General features: G+C 41.7%; 1 protein-coding gene across 2 annotated transcripts in view; it reads left to right on the plus strand.

Annotated features, from left to right (window-relative positions):
* The first annotated feature begins 2,065 nt into the window (after positions 1 to 2,065).
* Positions 2,066 to 17,107, plus strand: part of LOC115102810 (growth factor receptor-bound protein 10-like) — a 92,587-nt gene continuing 77,545 nt past the window's right edge. For both annotated transcript variants that reach the window (XM_029623123.2, XM_029623133.2), the window contains exon 1: positions 2,066 to 2,230. The gene's annotated coding sequence lies outside the window, so the exon portion shown is untranslated. The remainder of the gene's footprint in view (positions 2,231 to 17,107) is intronic.

A 17,107-nucleotide genomic window follows, 5' to 3' on the forward strand; every position in this document is an offset into this window, starting at 1 on the left:
ACAAAGGTTAGTGCGGTAACATGTAACCCCCGTAGGCCTATTGCATGTAACCCCCGTAGGCCTATTGCATGTAACCCCCGTAGGCCTATTGCATGTAACCCCCGTAGGCCTATTGCATGTAACCCCCGTAGGCCTATTGCATGTAACCCCCGTAGGCCTATTGCATGTAACCCCCGTAGGCCTATTGCAACAGAGTGCTTGGAGGAGGAAATACCAAAACACTGCATAGGAGTAGGGAAAGGTAACTCCAGAGCATTGAACTCTTGATTAAAACAACTGTACATTTTGTAGTGTACCCCAAAATCCTACAGTTCCATATGATTTTATGTAATTATATGGTGTATGCTTACTTCCGACTCATTGATTTACAGTAGCTTGATGTAATAATGATATATGCCTTTTAGCAGATGCTTTTATCCAAAGAGGCTACAGTTATGTGTGCATACATTTTTACAGATGTGTGGTCCAGGGAATCAAACCCACAACCCTAGTGGTGCAAGCGCCACTCTCTACCAACTGAGCCATACAGGACCACTATGTAAGTATCATATAGATTTACAGTTTGAAAAAATACAAAATAGTGACACAATGGACCGAAATAAGGTAAGGCCAAAGAGCTGGAACTGAAATAGAACCTGAGCAATACTGTCAACTTTCCAGGGTCCCTGCTCCACTTCTTAGCACCCACATGCTTACTCCAGGCTGAGACCTGAGACCCCGGGGCCTGATTTACATGGGAACGAGCATGGGGCTGTATCTACTGATTTTGGGAGAAGTTTGCTGTGTATGGAAGTGTCTATTTTTGCAGCTGCGTGCTATGTCTGCAGACAGGGCTTTTCAGCATGTCTCTCTCCCCCTCCCCCCCTTCACACGCACTACATGTTAATGTTTTGAAATGTATGTCAATTGTAAAGTATCAATAAAGTATGTTTCGTTATGTGTCGTATCCCAGTAAGACTAGCTGTTGCCATTGGCATCAGCTAATGGGGATCTTAATAACTCAAATAAAATCTCTCTCAATTCAAGGGGCTTTATTGACATGGGAAACATATGTCTATATTGCCAAAGCAAGTGAAATAGATAATACACAACAGTGAAGTAAAAATACAAATGCTCTCTCTCGCTCTCTCTCGCGCTCGCTTTCTCTTTCTCTCTCTCTCAATGGTCTTTAACATTGCCAAAGCAAGTGAAGTAGATAATATACAAAAGTGAAATAAACAATACAAATTATCAGTAAACATTACACTCACCGAAGTTCCAAAAGAATAAAGACATTACATATATATACACTGTGGTAACGATGTGCAAATGGTTAAAGTACATAAGGGAAAATAAATAAACATAAATATAGGTTGTATTTACAATGGTGGTTGTTCTTTACTGGTTGCCCTTTTCTTGTGGCAACAGGTCACAAATCGTGCTGCTGTGATGGCACACTGGTATTACCCCAGTAGATATGGGAGTTTATCAAAATCAGGTTTGTTTTCAAATTCTTTGTGGATCTGTGTAATCTGAGGGAAATATGTGTCTCTAATGTGGTCATGAGGTTAGGAAGTGCAGCTCAGTTCCACCTCATTCTGTGGGCAGTGTGCACATAGCCTGTCTTCTCTTGAAAGCCAGGCCTCTCTACGGCGGCCTTTCTCAATAGCAAGGCTATTGACAAACTCACTGAGTCTGTACATAGTCAAAGCTTTCCTTACGTTTGGGTCAGTCACAGTGGTCAGGTATTCTGCCACTGTGTACTCTCTGTTAATCTGTACTTAAAAAAAAACTGCACTGTTGGTTACTGGTTCATAAGTAAGCGTTTCTCTGTACCGTCTACACCTGTTGTATTCGGCGCATGTTAATTTTTTCCAATGTGTTAATTCTATTCAATGTGTCAAGTAATTATATTTTTGTTTTCTCGTGATTTGTTTGTGTTTGTGAACAGAGCCCCAGGACAAGCTCTCTCTCTCTCTGTTCAGTTGATGAGTCTACTTCCTCTTGAACTCAGAGACATGAGGCGATGTGGGCGGAGTCAGCCGAGAGGGGAGGGAGGAGTTGTTTCGTGTGTGTTGAGGAGTCAGCTGAGAAATAAACTGCTAGCTGCTTGTCCTCATCGGGAATGTTGACCACTGGAGCGTCTTGAGCAAGAAAAGCAAAGCTGTTGCGCTAGCAACAGTCTTCCCATCCCAAGTGCAAGGCTGTCTGATTGCTCTTGTTTGATTTGCTACAGAGGCCTGTCAATAAGGTGAGTGTATTATTCCAATATCAAGGGAGTCTTGTGTTATTTGAAATATGGTGTAATTGTATGCATCTTTCTTGACTTTCTAGGGCACAGCAAGCAAAGTTTAGTGTAGCTAGCTGGCTAGTGCCTCTGGATGTAAACTGCTGTCGGTGAGACTGGAACACAGCGTGGCTAGTAGCGTGAGGCTCTGTCTTTCACGAAAGTGTGAGGAGGGTTTGGATGTGGATAGCTGTTAGAACTTGTTTAGCAAATTAATGTAATTTGTTGTCCAAAACAATAGGTTAACATTGTTAATCACAAATGTGACAGTTACTAAATAACCTGAGCTTAATATAGCCACATGTCTACCCAGCGCTATCGGGACTGCATGCAGGCAGATCAACTGTGTTCGTGTAGGGACAAGGTTGGAAGAATTATGATCTCCTGTATTGGGGCAACTAAAGCTTACTAAACTACTATAGTTGGGTAGTTAAAAGTACCAATCCAGAGGGGTATCAATAAGTTATCCAGCTAACTTTGATTAAAACGAAACTAACTTGATTTTCTGGTTCATTAAGAAATGTGTTTTTGGTTGCTGAGTCAATTAGACCATGCCCATTTCAAGCGTATCTTAAAAATATATATATATATTTCAGAATATTTAGCCAATTAAGTTAGCTGGCTCATTGATCCTGTTTTGTAGTATACCCCTCTGATAGGCCTCAATATATAAACAAGATTTTGTGCGTCGTCTCGGCTTTCTGACTGTTTACTGTGCTGGCTTGTTTACAGATATTGCATAGCTGCTTACTATCCAACTACCAACCAGGCGCAGGCCCTGCCTGTCCTATACGTTCTACCATTTTCACCGGTCCGGTTAGTCTTATCCCATGGCTTCATTTGCTTTGGGGGTGGGGTGAAAGGCGTTTTTCCAGGCAGCTAGCTACTCGTGTACAGAACCTTGGATGGTGGTTGGCTTCTACAACCCCTTTCTATACAGTATACTTATAGTAGGCTTATTCAGAGGCTAAGTATTTCAAATCTAACTGGATGGGACATCAGGGATGGATTTTGGCAGGGATGTTATAAAATAAAACGAAAGTTATGCTGTAGATGTGATATGTGATCATATTAGTAATCCAAAACAACATATTTGTTTGACTTAATGCTGATTCAGCAGAATTACCCAGCAGTGTACTACTGTACAGCTCACCTAAGAACTGTAGTTGGTGAGAACCATAATAATATATTGAATAATCATAATGGCATAGTACGTTTTGGGAACAATCTCTATCCCCTTCCACTAAACTACATTTTTATTATACCTTTAAAATGCCATTACTAATGTAGGCCTACTATGTAACATATTAATACAACATTCTTACTACTTGTGTAATTACAGCGTCACTACACTGGTATAACAGCAACTTAATAGAAATGGTTACTAATATAAAGTGTTACCAACTCGTTTTAAATTCACACCCTCTGCTACAATCTAGCTATTTCAAGTCTGTGTTCTGTAAGCGACTGACATGATGAGGCATGAGTTTAGGAGGCCGAAGACAGACAGCTAGCTCAGAGCTGCTGAGCTCACATATTTTACATATGCAACCTGTCTTGCCATGGCGGTTCAAGTCTCTTCTCTGGAAGAGTCTGACTAACAAATGGCTTTGTTGTATCATATCCTATTGGCATTTCATTTGTTCTACCAATCTATTCCATTCATCATACAAGCCGTTCATTCAGTGAATGTAGGCAGGCCTATTAGCTTGTTGGTTTAGTTTATTATCGGGATGGAAAGTGAAAGGGATAGGCCAAGTTCACTCAAGTGACAAATTCCCTTTTTGAGAGCTGTCCAAACTTTCAATCTGAAGAGGCCTTGCAGACATATAAATTGTACTTCCACATAGATTTTATATTATTATTATGTTCTCTGTCATAGTGGTGATCTCTCTCACCCAGGCCCTAGCATTCCATTAGGCCTTGCGCCAGTTTGCAGTCGTATAACACTCGCTATTCAGTGCCAATACCCCCTTATTGATGGCTGGTCATGGCACTTTTTCCTGAAGTCTGGGATGCAGAGTCAGAGTTTTGGCCTAAATCAATGACACCAAATACTAGGTTATGTCCTATTATTGCCCAAGTTATTTCTCTCATCAGTTATGAGCACATCTGATGTTGACACACCTCCTGTATTCTGTCTTAATAAATTAGAGTAACTCATTTCAAACTGAATTTTGGTCTGTGGGTGTGGCGGTAGGTGCTGTTTGGAAACAGGTAGCTGAATCATGAAAAAAACTGGACATTATAGGCTAGGCCTGCTTCTCTTGTGTAGATAGGTGTCAATGGTTGTACAAAGCAATAAAATACTTCCGAAGAACCAAAGGGCTTGTAGATGAAAAAAGTTGTAATGCCTTTATTAGATTACTTGGTAGCAGGACAAGATGAAAAAGCTTTGCAGGCAGCTAGAGAAGCCTTAGTTTGTCTGTGTCACTTACCTTTCATTTAAATGTAATATTTTTTTTATCTAGCTACCTCAGTTATAGCTAAGTAATTACATTCTGCTTACTAAAGTAGTCTGTAATTGATTTACAGAAGGGCAACTTAATATATTTTAGCTTACTGGTCCTAGAAATACTTGCCATCATCCACCCATGATTACCCAGAAGGCAGAATGATGCAATGATTGTCTAACCAACCAACCACAGCACGGTGGATTCAATTTCTCAATGTCTGGAGCTGGTCCAAATCTGTTTGAAACCTGAGAAGCAGGAATGCTGTATTTTCTAAAGCAGGTAACTGAACACCCCTGCTAGTTTGTTTGTGTGCAGGAAGAACAGAGAGAGTGGTGCAGAATGATGGCGATGTTCCAGAAAATGTCACTCAGCCTCTACGAGCTGGAATCTGTGCTGTAAAATCTAAAACAAACCAGGGTTAGTGGGCTTGGCGAGATGTATTCATGAAAACAAAAGGGTTTTGAGTGACATTCTTCCCCGGTGAAACTTCAGAACAATAGAGGCATTTTGTGCTCTTGAATTTTATCGCTGTGCCTGGACATCATTAGTATTCTCTTCTCGGAGTTTAATGGTTCATTTGGATTTATCTGTACATCGTTTCTCATATTATCAGTACATATTTCACCAAACCTATAAGTGATGAGCACTTGGAGAAATCTATTTCAATGATTTATAACATACAGTATGTAGGGCCCTATAAAACATGGGTTGCAGACAATGCGAATGGAATCACAGAATCCAGATATTAAAACGGAATTCATCAACAATATACGTTTTTTGTTGAACTTCGTAGGAAATCAACTAAATGTATTTAACCTATTGGAAAATGCATTCATTTGCTCAAGTTAATCATAAGACATGAACAAAATGCATACGTAGCATTTTATTCTAAAATAAAAACAACATGTGCATTTTCCCACCAGAGATGGGCTTCCATCAAATTGAACTGTTAGCTGGCAGATACAGTGTGGGTAGGTAGGTTAGAATGACATTTAGGGAAAAATATCATTTTGTATTTGCCTGAACAGGCAGTTAACCCACTGTTCCTAGGCCGTCATTGAAAATAAGAATTTGTTCTTAACTGACTTGCCTAGTTAAATAAAGGTAAAATAAAAAAATAAAAACGGCAACCAAGCATCAAGCTCATCAGCCTAATAAACGGCATGCTTTCCCCAAGTCATAGTGGGAGGACCACATAACATATCATCACGTGACTCCAAGTTTTCATCCATATGATGGTTATTATAGCAATAAAGACGTTTCCACCACCATTTCTCGCATAATACATTTTACAGACACAAAAAGTTCCCATATTGTCTAGTGTATTTTGCTTTGTCAACATTTTGAAAGTTTAACAACAAATGTGCTTTTTCCATCAGGTCTGTTTATCCGACATGTACTCTACTTGCATAAAAAAGGTTGGATAGAAACCTGGTTAGTGACTTGTACTTTGCTGCAACTTTCTGAAAAGGCACAGGAATGCCCCTGTCTGTGTGTGTGCGCGATATGTCCATTTGTCTAGTCTACACTTTGTGTAGCTGTTAGCAATAATGCTAACGATAGTCAGTAGATGGAAAGGCTTTCCCAAAAACCTTATCAGTTAAATGTTTAACTACAAAGCCTACGCCCACCTGGCAGAATGATATCATGATTATTTGCATCAATCCAGCTGCCATTTCTTTTGCAAACTGCTTTGTTTTGTAAAATCAAAATCACACAAGCGCAACAGAAACACCGCTAACCAAACAATGGTCTCTGTCTGGTGTGCACTTGAATTAAAGGGTAACTACACACAATATTCTACATTTCTTAGACTTTTCCCAGACCTCCAACGTGGTCTCCTGATGTGATGTAGCCCTTTACACTCGTACCGTATACAGGTTGAAAATGGCAGATTTGGGCACTGATGCACACCTACATTTGAACGCAGTGGCTGTACAGTAACAAGCTATACATGATCTCAATGGTTTGCTGCAATTCTACACATAATCTGCAAACTGTTCACTTTCAATTGCTACCATGGATATGCATATGCTTTTCATATTTCTTCTGGAACAAACATTTCAATTTAGCCATATCCATCTAGGCCAGTGCCCATGAGTGTAAAGGGTTTAGCATTGTTGTGGACTTAGAACATCCTATTTTGTGGTGATTTTGAGAGTGAAAACCTTTTTGTTGTTGTTGGAAAAACCGAAACCTGGAAAAACAAAACTGAGAAGTTTTAATTTGGGGGAAAAACTAAATGCAATTGGGCACAGAATACACCAGATGTGATAAGGCCCTACTATCATAGGGATAGGGGGTTTCTGGTCAAATTAAGTTTGTCTAGGGGGGTTTGTGTTGAAAATGACTAAGACCATAGATACAGCAAGCCTATTCCTCCTTTTCTCTTCTAGCCTCATGAAGCCTAAATTCCCTATTGTTATACCATGTTTATTACATAACTCAATGTAGGCTATTCAATGTTAGTTAGAAACTCTCATATGTCCAGATGATCAGTCTGATCCATTGTACAGTAGCCTAAATAATCATTTATTCTATTTACACTTCTTGATCTTATTTAAACTTTTTGAATAACACGTCCCTTAGATGAAAGCTTGAGTTCTTAGTTGAATAAAAACTAAAATAGCCTAGCCATAGCCCACCCTGGCAGCAGGCTTGTGCACAAACATAACATCTCCCTCCCGTCCAAGCCATTCATTATGCACATTGCATAAGGTCATTTCTCCCAGCCGGCCCAATGAAATCCTCATCCAATTAGCGATTGTCCATGTCTCCCAAAGCCTTTCTCAGACTTCTGCTGTTCAAGCCCTCCACGATGACATCAGGCTCTCTCTTATAACCTTCTTTACGCTGCTGCCCCGAAATAATGAAGCTGCCATTTAATGAAGAATCAATATGTGAAACAAGCACATCTACTGAGGTGTGACCACAATCTGAACCATCCACTGATAAAATAGTCAGCCATGACAGAGATGGCAGTGTTCATTTGGAACTCAGTCCAGTAAATTAAAACCTGTGCTGTACTACAGACAGTCAGAAGAAACTTATTGGAGAAGTAGGTACTTATTTATGCTCTTCAGTCTTTTCATATGCATTCATTTGCTTATTACTTCAAACTACTACATTCTTCAACGATGCTCAATTGCTTGTAATTGTCTATGGATTACTGTGTAATTGCTATTGGATTACTGTGTATTGTGAAATTTTACAGATTTAAAGGGATGATTTACTCCTCTCAGGACCCTTATCTTATCAAGTTGTGGAATCTGGCTGGATTTTCTTATCTAGTCTACCATGCACAACAAATGAAATGTTGCAAAAATACTTGCATTCCAGTAGTTATCATCCCTTCAAGACACGTCTCTCAGCAAACTGCAAACTGTTTTCTTAGTTCATTTGACATATCCTTTGAGTGCTTCTACCTTAAAAACAGCCTACATTGTCACCTTACTGTAGAGAGGCAGGCAGTCCCAAACCAAAATCTTCCTTAAATGATGAATTTTGCATGACTGTGCGCCTTCCAGCGACATTGGACCGCTCTGTTCTGGCTTGACTTCAGATTTCTAAATGGTGTTCCATGTACAGCTTGAAATACTGCTGGAAAATACAAGGCTACATCTCTTCTTCGGTTGTTTTCGCCTAAACCTCTTGTCATTTGCCCTGATCAATGTGGACATGATGATGTAGGTTAGTGATAAGACAGATGCCCAGGAACCCTAAAGAACAGCATCTTGTATGCTGTCTGGCGCTTCCTACCATTGCAGCCGTCTCCTCAATCCTGAGTCTGTGCATGTGAGTGTCAGTTGGATGTTACATATGTCATTTAGGTGTGAGAATGAAACAATGGGGTTTTGGGAGGGAGGAGGTATGTTCAGTTGAGATTCACACGCTGCTCTTGCAACCGTCACTGCTTGGAGGCGGGACATTTTTTAAAACTGTGTGAGCTCTTGTTGTCGTTTGGATGGGTCATAATGTGGCCCTTAATAGGGCTGGCACAATTACCATGTAATAGTGTAACTGACGATTATGGACGAAGACCTTCACAAAAATAAAATAAACGTCATAACCGTTTAAATTATTATTATTATTATTATTGCAGTGCATTCGGATTACAGTGCATTCGGAAATAATTCAGTATTCAGATCCCTTGACTTTTAATAAAAAACGGAAATATCACATTTTATTTAAGCATTCAGACCCTTTACTCAGTACTTTGTTGAAGCACCTTTGGCAGCGATTACAGCCTCTGGTCTTCTTGGGTATGACGCTACAAGCTTGGCACACCTGCATTTGGGGAATTTCTCCCATTCTTCTCTGCAGATACTCTCATGCTCTGTCAGGTTGGATGGGTAGTGTCGCTGCACAGCTATATTCAGGTCTCTCCAGGGATGTCTGATCGGGTTCAAGTCTAGGCTCGGGCTGGGCCACTCAAGGACATTGAGACTTGCGGTTGTTGTCCTGTTGGAAGGTGAACCTTTGCCCCAGTCTGTGGTCCTGAGCGCTCTGGAGCAGGTTTTCATGAAGAATCTCTCTGTAATTTGCTCCATTCATCTTTTCCTTCGATCCTGACTAGTCTCCCAGTCCCTGCCGCAGAAAAACATCCCCACAGCATGATGCTGCCACAACCATTCTTCACTGTAGGGATGGTGCCAGGTTTCTTTCAGACGTGATGCTTGGCATTCAGGCCAAAGAGTTCAATCTTGGTTTCATCAGACCAGAGAATCTTGTTCCTCATGGTCTGAGTCATTTAGGTGCTTTTTGGAAAACTCAAAGCGGGCTGTCATGTGCCTTTTACTGAGGAGTGGCTTCCGTCTACCATCTGGAAGCTACTCCCTTCTCCACAGAGAAACTCTGGAGCTCTTTCAGAGTGACTATTGGGTTCTTGGTCACCTCCCTGACCAAGGCCCATCTCCTCCAATTGCTTAGTTTGGCCGGGCTGCCAGCTTGGTGGTTCCAAAATGATGGAGGCCACTTTGTTCTTGGGGATCTTGTTTTTTATTTGTAATAAATTTGCAAAAATGTCTAAAAACCTGTTTTCCTTTTGTCCTTCAAATAAAATAAAATCAAAAGTTATTTGTCACTTGCGCCGAATACAACATGTGTAGACCTTACCGTGAAATGCTTACTTACAAGTTCTTAACCAACAGTGCAGTTTAAGAAAGAGTTAAGAAAATATTTACCAAATAAACTAAAGTAACATTTTTTTTTAAAGTAACACAATAAAATAACAATAACAAGGCTATATATAGGGGTACCGGTACTGAGTCGATGTGCGGGGGTACAGGCTAGTCGAGGTAATTTGTACATGTAGGTAGGGGTGAAGTGACTGCATATATAAATAACAGTGAGTAGCAGCAGTGTACAAAACAAATGGGGGAGGGGGGTTTAAGGAGCCTTTTGGTCTTAGACTTGATGCTCCGGTACCGCTTGCCGTGCGGTAGCAGAGAAGACAGTCTATGACTTGGGTGACTGGAGTCTCTGACAATTTTTGGGGTTTTCCTCTGACACCCCCTGGTATATAGGTCCTGGATGGCAGGAAGTTTGGCCCCAGTGGTGTATTGGGCCATACGCACTACCCACTGTAGTGCCTTGCGGTCAGATGCCGAGCAGTTGCCATACCAGGCGGTGATGCATCCGGTCAGGATGCTCTCGGTGGTGCAGCTGTATAACTTTTTGAAGATCTGGGACCCATGCCAAGTCTTTTCAGTCTCCTGAGGGGGAAAAGGTGTTGTCATGCCCTCTTAACGACTGTCTTGGTGTGTTTGGATCATGATAGTTCGTTAGTGATGTAGACACGAAGGAACATGAAACTCTCGACCCGCTCCACTACAGCCATGTTGATGTTAGTGGGGGCCTGTTCGGCCCGCCTTTTCTTGTAGTCCACGATCAGCTCCTTTGTCTTGCTCACATTAAGGGAGAGGTTGTTGTCCTGGCACCACCCTGCCAGGTCTCTGACCTCCTCCCTATAGGCTGTTTCATCGTTGTCGGTGACCACTGTTGAGTCGTCAGCAAACTTAATGATGGTGTTGGAGTCGTGTTTGGCCACGCAGTCTTGGGTGAACAGGGAGTATGGGAAGGGGACTAAGTACACACCCCTGAGGGGCTCCGGCCGCAGTCCCAGCTCCCCTCCCCAGATCCAGCATCTCCAGCCTAGTCCCAGCCCCAGCCCAACCCATCAAGCCCCAGATTCCCTGTAGCTTCAGCCCAGCTCCCCTCCCAGGCAGCTCAGTTCCCCAGCCCCAGCTCTCTTCCAGCCCAGCTCCATCTCCCGTTTCCCTCATAGCCCAAGCAGCTCAGCTCCACAGCTGAACAGGCCAGAGCTGCACATTCCAATGCCCCGGCCCGCACACTGCCCGAGGGCCTTCTTTCATCACCACTCTTTGGCCTACAAATCAGTGCATACCATTCAGGGCATTGCTCTTTTTTTATCCAATAGCCTATGTGGAAAGAATTTGCTCCCAGCATTCCAGAGGACTGCAGTGAGCTTCATCCAGCGATCATGTGGTGTGGTATGGAGGGGATGATCTGCAAGCAGGCAGGCGGTGTGGCAGGTAGGCAGTGTAGCAGGCTGGCAGTGTGGCAGGCAGTGTAGTAGGTTGGTATGCAGACAGTAAGGCAGGCAGGCAACGTAACAGCCTGCAAGACCGGGTTTCACCTGCTCAGGTGGAAGCTGGCCTACTTATGCTCCTTACGGCACAATCTGGGATATGTCCTGCTGTTCAATCAATGGGCTGAAACACAGATTGTGGCTTTAAGGTGGCCAGAATGCAGGGTCGCGTAGTTTACTATTTGTTCAACATACAGTGAAGCTTTTTGTTTTCTTTGGAGAAACAATACCACTAGAAGATTGTCACACTCTTGAGGGTTACCACCCAACATGTGGCTTTCAATGCGTAGTAGTATTAATCCTTTATCCTTTGATGGACCTTGAGGACACCATTATTCTTTGCATTTGAGAACCAAGCCCTATCAGTGGTTGTGCTTGAGCTGTTTGTCAAGACAGAAGTACAGAGTTAGGTTATTTCATATCAATGTTTCTTTAAAAAAAGAAGACATGACTGTAAGAGACACCTGTGAGGTGTTTGTTTTTTCTATTTCAAGTTTACACATCTAGGCCTAAATGCCCATTTCAAAGTTTTCTCCAACGTCCACAGGCCTACCTCACAGATCTCAGGCAGTATGCATAGTGCTGTAAACGTACTGGGTAGTAATGACTAGACTGACTTGTGTACGAGTCTGCTGCACAGGTTGCTGTTATGATTCTGGATGGCCAGAACTATAAATAGCCCTACTATTTTGAAGTGTGCCCCAATTTGGAAGGGAGGGGAATGTATAGCCCTGTGAATGCTATGCAGTTGGGCAGTGTGAGGAGAGGAGGGAACACAGGCAGGTCCCAGAGAACCCAACCCACCAACTCCATTTACAAGGAAATATTTGGCAGCCTGAGCCATAAGAAGTTTATAGATTTCTGCTTTACTTCAATTATTTGGCCCAGAAAGATGAGGTTAAAAGTTTAGTGTTTCCCACCCACACTGTATATAATGGAACGTGGGCCTATTCAAGAGAATGTGTTAGCAGTTTTCTACTTCCATGAAGTTTAGGTACTTGTTTAGGACCATATATATATTTGACATTCAATTTGCTCAAGTATCTATTTTAAACTGTTCTGTTTACCCTATGTTAAGTTTAGCCTTATGTTATGCATATCATTAGGGTGTTTGTAGTTGATGGAGGCCTTTGTACATATTTTTTACCTCGATGTTTGAGGCCTATAGGCTATTTGATACCAGTGTAGGTCTTAATGAAATGATTTGGTGTTCCATTCCTTCATTCAGTCCGTGTTAATGGAAGCAATGATGTTGACGACACTGTTTGTAAATCTGTGCTCGATTAAGACGCCTGTTAACCAAGAGAGATTCCATCATGCATGGAATCACAGCCACTGACTGACCAATCAGTTAGTGTGGTAGCTAAAGTCTCCTTAACGCCCATCTCTGGTCCCAGCCTGGGCCTTAAAACCAGCAGCGACATGCAAAAGAGGAGATCTCTTCTCTTCAGGGAAATGTTGGTTCAGTTTCAATTAGGCTTTACTTTAAATAGCCAGCGTTCATGGTGATCCCAAGCCTGGGCTTTGCCTCTGTTCTGGTGCGAATCACTGCAGGATATTAAAGCTTTCCCCTCACAGTGTAAGCACACATGAAGTTCTTACTGTATTGTACCAGGCAAAGCAAGCCATCCCAACACCGTATGACTGTCAATGTGTGGTTGAAATCTAGAACGTAAAGAATCAGCACACATGAACTTGTTACTGTACCGTAATGACCAAGCAAAGCAAGCCATCCCAGAGCCTGCCACAGTAGGACTACTGCATAGTTCCAATTAGAGGTCGACCGATTACCGATTTAAATCGGCCAATTTTATATTATATATATATATATATATATATATATATATATATATATATATATATTTGTAATAATGACAATTACAACAATACTGAATGTACACTTTTATTTTAACTTAATATAATACATCAATAAAAAATAAATAATGAAACATGTTCAATTTGGTTTAAATAATGCAAAAACAAAGTGTTGGAGAAGAAAGTAAAAGTGCAATATGTGCCATGTAAAAAAGCTAACGTTTAAGTTCCTTGCTCAGAACATATGAAAGCTGGTGGTTCCTTTTAACATGAGTCTTCAATATTCCCAGGTGAGAAGTTTTAGGTTGTAGTTATTATAGGACCTTTGACTATTGGATGTTCTTATAGGCACTATAGTATTGCCAGTCTAATCTCGGGAGTTGATAGGCTTGAACAGCGCAATGCTTGAAGCACAGCGAAGAGCTGCTGGCAAATGCAGGAAAGTGCTTTTTGAATGAATGCTTACGAGTCTGCTGCTGCCTACCACCGCTCAGTCAGACTGCTCTATCAAATATCAAATCATAGACTTAATTATAATATAATAACACACAGAAATACGAGCCTTAGGTCATTAATATGGTCAAATCTGGAAACTATCATTTTGAAAACAAAGCATTTATTCTTTCAGTGAAATACGGAACCGTATTCCGTATTTTATCTAACGGGTGGCATCCCAAAGTGTAAATATTGCTTTTACATTGCAGAACCTTCAATGTTATGTCATAATTATGTACAATTCTGCCAAATTAATTACGGTCTTTGTTAGGAAGAAATGGTCTTCACACAGTTCGCAACGAGCCAGGCGGCCCAAACGGCTGCATATACCCTGACTCTGCTTGCACAGAACGCAAGAGAAGTGACACACTTTTCCTAGTTAAAAGAAATGTTAGCAGGCAATATTAACTAAATATGCAGGTTTAAAAATATTTACTTGTGTATTGATTTTAAGAAAGGCATGGATGTTTATGGTTAGGTACGCATTGGTGCAACAACAGTGCTTTTTTCGCGAATGCATCATCCGTTTGGCGAAGTAGGCTGTGATTCGATAATAAATTAACAGGCACCACATCGATTATATGCAACGCAGGACAAGCTGGATAAACTAGTAATATCAAAACCATGTGTAGTTAACTAGTGATTATGTCAAGATTGATTGTTTTTTACAAGATACGTTTAATGCTAGCTAGCAACTTACCGTGGCTCCTTGCTGCGCTCACGTAACAGGTAGTCAGCCTGCCACGCAGTCTCCTCGTGGAGTCCAATGTAATCGGCCATAATCGGCGTCCAAAAATGACGATTACCGATTGTTACGAAAACGAAATCGGCCCTAATTAATCGGCCATTCCGATTAATCGATTGACCTCTAGTTCCAATATAGCACATGAAGAATGAATCCCAATGAAATGCATGCAGTCAGCTCTCATCATAACATCAAGGACCAAGTACAGTCGAGTAGTTATGTTGTTGATAGGTGCCCCTTTTCCACCGCATGTTGAGATGACATTGTCACAACATAGTTGTACCGTCACGTACAGTATAGACCTACTGTTGTTCTCTAGCTCTGTGTGACTAGACAGGCAAAGACAACAGAACAAGTTAACTGCAAGAGAAACATGAGCATAGCCCGAGGAATAGACCTCAAACCTCTGACTGCACCCCTCCCTCCCACCCTGGCATGGAGAAATGTTGACTTGAAATCCCACAAGCAGACAGAGGAAATGTGTCTTGTTGAATAAGAGCCCATTGGAGAAGGAGAACCCCTTACTTTAATAGGTAAGGCTAAAAGTTAGCATGCTCTCTCTCTCTCCGCTCTCACACGGCTGTAATAATTAAGCCTAGCTGTGATGAAGATGTCCATTGTTAAGGCTCGGTTTGAAGTTACATTCTTCGTTCACGCAAGCTTGAGCAACAATCTCTCTAATTAGTACAGACGCGTACAGTACCAGTGGCACACGGTGCTCTAAAGTCCCCAGCCTTTCTAGTTGATCTATGCTTTGGGGCTAATTGCTCCGTTAAGGTCACAGTTAATCATATTTCACTTTTCTGTTCAAGTGGAATGAGTGAAATCACACACACACACAGAATGACTTTGATTCTGAAAAGGAATGATTAAACATAGGTATATGTTTTTTGTCAATTTGTCCAATTATGGCAAGTAACCCACAAGGCACTTGTCATAAGAGCACACTAGAATGTTCTGATTTTATTAATGGAGGAAAGCCCTTCCAGCCATATCTCACAGCAAATAGTGTTTATCACACATAGTGTGCCTCTCCTCTCAGACCAGCTTTATGATGAGGGCTTTACTGTTAAGTGTCATAGGCGAAGGGCAAGAGATCAATGTTTCTTCTGTTCTCAAGATCAGTCGTACAGTACATTATGGATTATAAATCCGTGGGGCTACACACACAGACCGGGACCGAGACACACATAGCAGTTCAAAGTGCGGTGCGTACACACAGAGCACACACACAGAGGACACACACCCACACACTAATTACAAGTGAGCCCATTCAGTGGTTCTATTGATCCAAGTGCCAAGCTCTTTATTGTAGATAAACTCATGAGCGGATCATTATTTGCATGTTAAAAACTTTGTTCATGCTGTGCTTTCTCAACAAATTGGAAACTAAGACAGTTGCTCAGAACTTTTAATGTAATTTATGTCCAATCAGCTTTTTGTATTTTGTGGATAATTCATATTTTGTTATCAGCTTTGGCGGACTGTAATGCTGAAATTACACAGTTATTTAATTCTGAGGAACTTGGAGGAACTGTTGTAAGCTATAAATTCATTGTTTGGGATACAACAAGATTTGAATTTAAATGTTTGCCTAGTGGAAGTTTGCTTTGACTATGGCGATGATGTATGTCCAATAAATCTCTGCTACCTCACCCTACTAAGCCTGTTTCTCTCAGGTTTTCTATGTAAGTCAGAACCCGAGGAGAAGATTTTGCTACGTTCGTTTGTCAATCTCAGAGAGAGGCAGCATGAGGAAAAAAGCTCATGGAATCTGCCCATTACTTTTCTGTTGAAACTAGTGGCAGGGGCCTCCGCGACCCAGTGGAACAGACATCTTTTTCAAGGAACACAAACTGTTCAGTTAGTTCCAGTCAGCATCAAGGCCTGGGCCTGCCTGGCTCTAGTTCTCTATCCGATGAGAGGGGAAGGCAGAACTAGTACTGTATGAAAATGCTGTGCTACTGTATTTCCCCTGCTGATAAATTAACAGCAGATACCTACTAACAAATTGAGGTCTCTCTCTCTCGTCTCTGACGATGGTCCACATGATCTATGGCCACCATGACATCCTTCAGGGGGCTTCCTCTAATTTTGTTGTGGAGCAGGAAAGAGTAGGAGTGGTGCTGCTGCTGGCTGTGAAACTTGCAGCCAGCTTTTACTTTCTTATGTAATCAGGACGGGAAATAGCACTGTAACAGTACCAAGCAGCCTGAAAATCCTGTGAATTCCTGAAAATAGTCCATTACTACATGGCATGGGACAGTCTAGGCTTACTGCAACTCCAAACACCGATTAATAGCCCGATAGAAGTATTTCTGAAATATCATCAAAAGGGTCTCACTCAGAGCCATCTACATTGAGTGTACAAAACATTAGGAACACCTGCTCTTTCCATGTCAAACTGACCAGGTGAACGCTATGATCCCTTATTGATGTCACTTGTTAAATCCACTTCAATCAGTATAGATCAGTGGTTCCCAAACTTTTTATAGTCCCGTACCCCTTCAAACATTCAACCTCCAGCTGCAAATTTCAGCGAGACAACTCAAAGGCGAGATCCATTAAAGCCAAGATAATCGAATTCATTGCCCTTGACAATCAACCGTTCTCCGTCGTGGGTGATGTTGGCTTTCGTCGACTGGTCGAGCACCGGTACACACTACCATGTAGTGGTTGTATATTTGTCAGATGTTGCCCTGCCGGAGTTACACAGTAAA

Source organism: Oncorhynchus nerka, linkage group LG3 (genome assembly GCF_034236695.1).
Source record: "Oncorhynchus nerka isolate Pitt River linkage group LG3, Oner_Uvic_2.0, whole genome shotgun sequence".
NCBI classification, from domain to species: Eukaryota; Metazoa; Chordata; class Actinopteri; order Salmoniformes; family Salmonidae; genus Oncorhynchus; species Oncorhynchus nerka.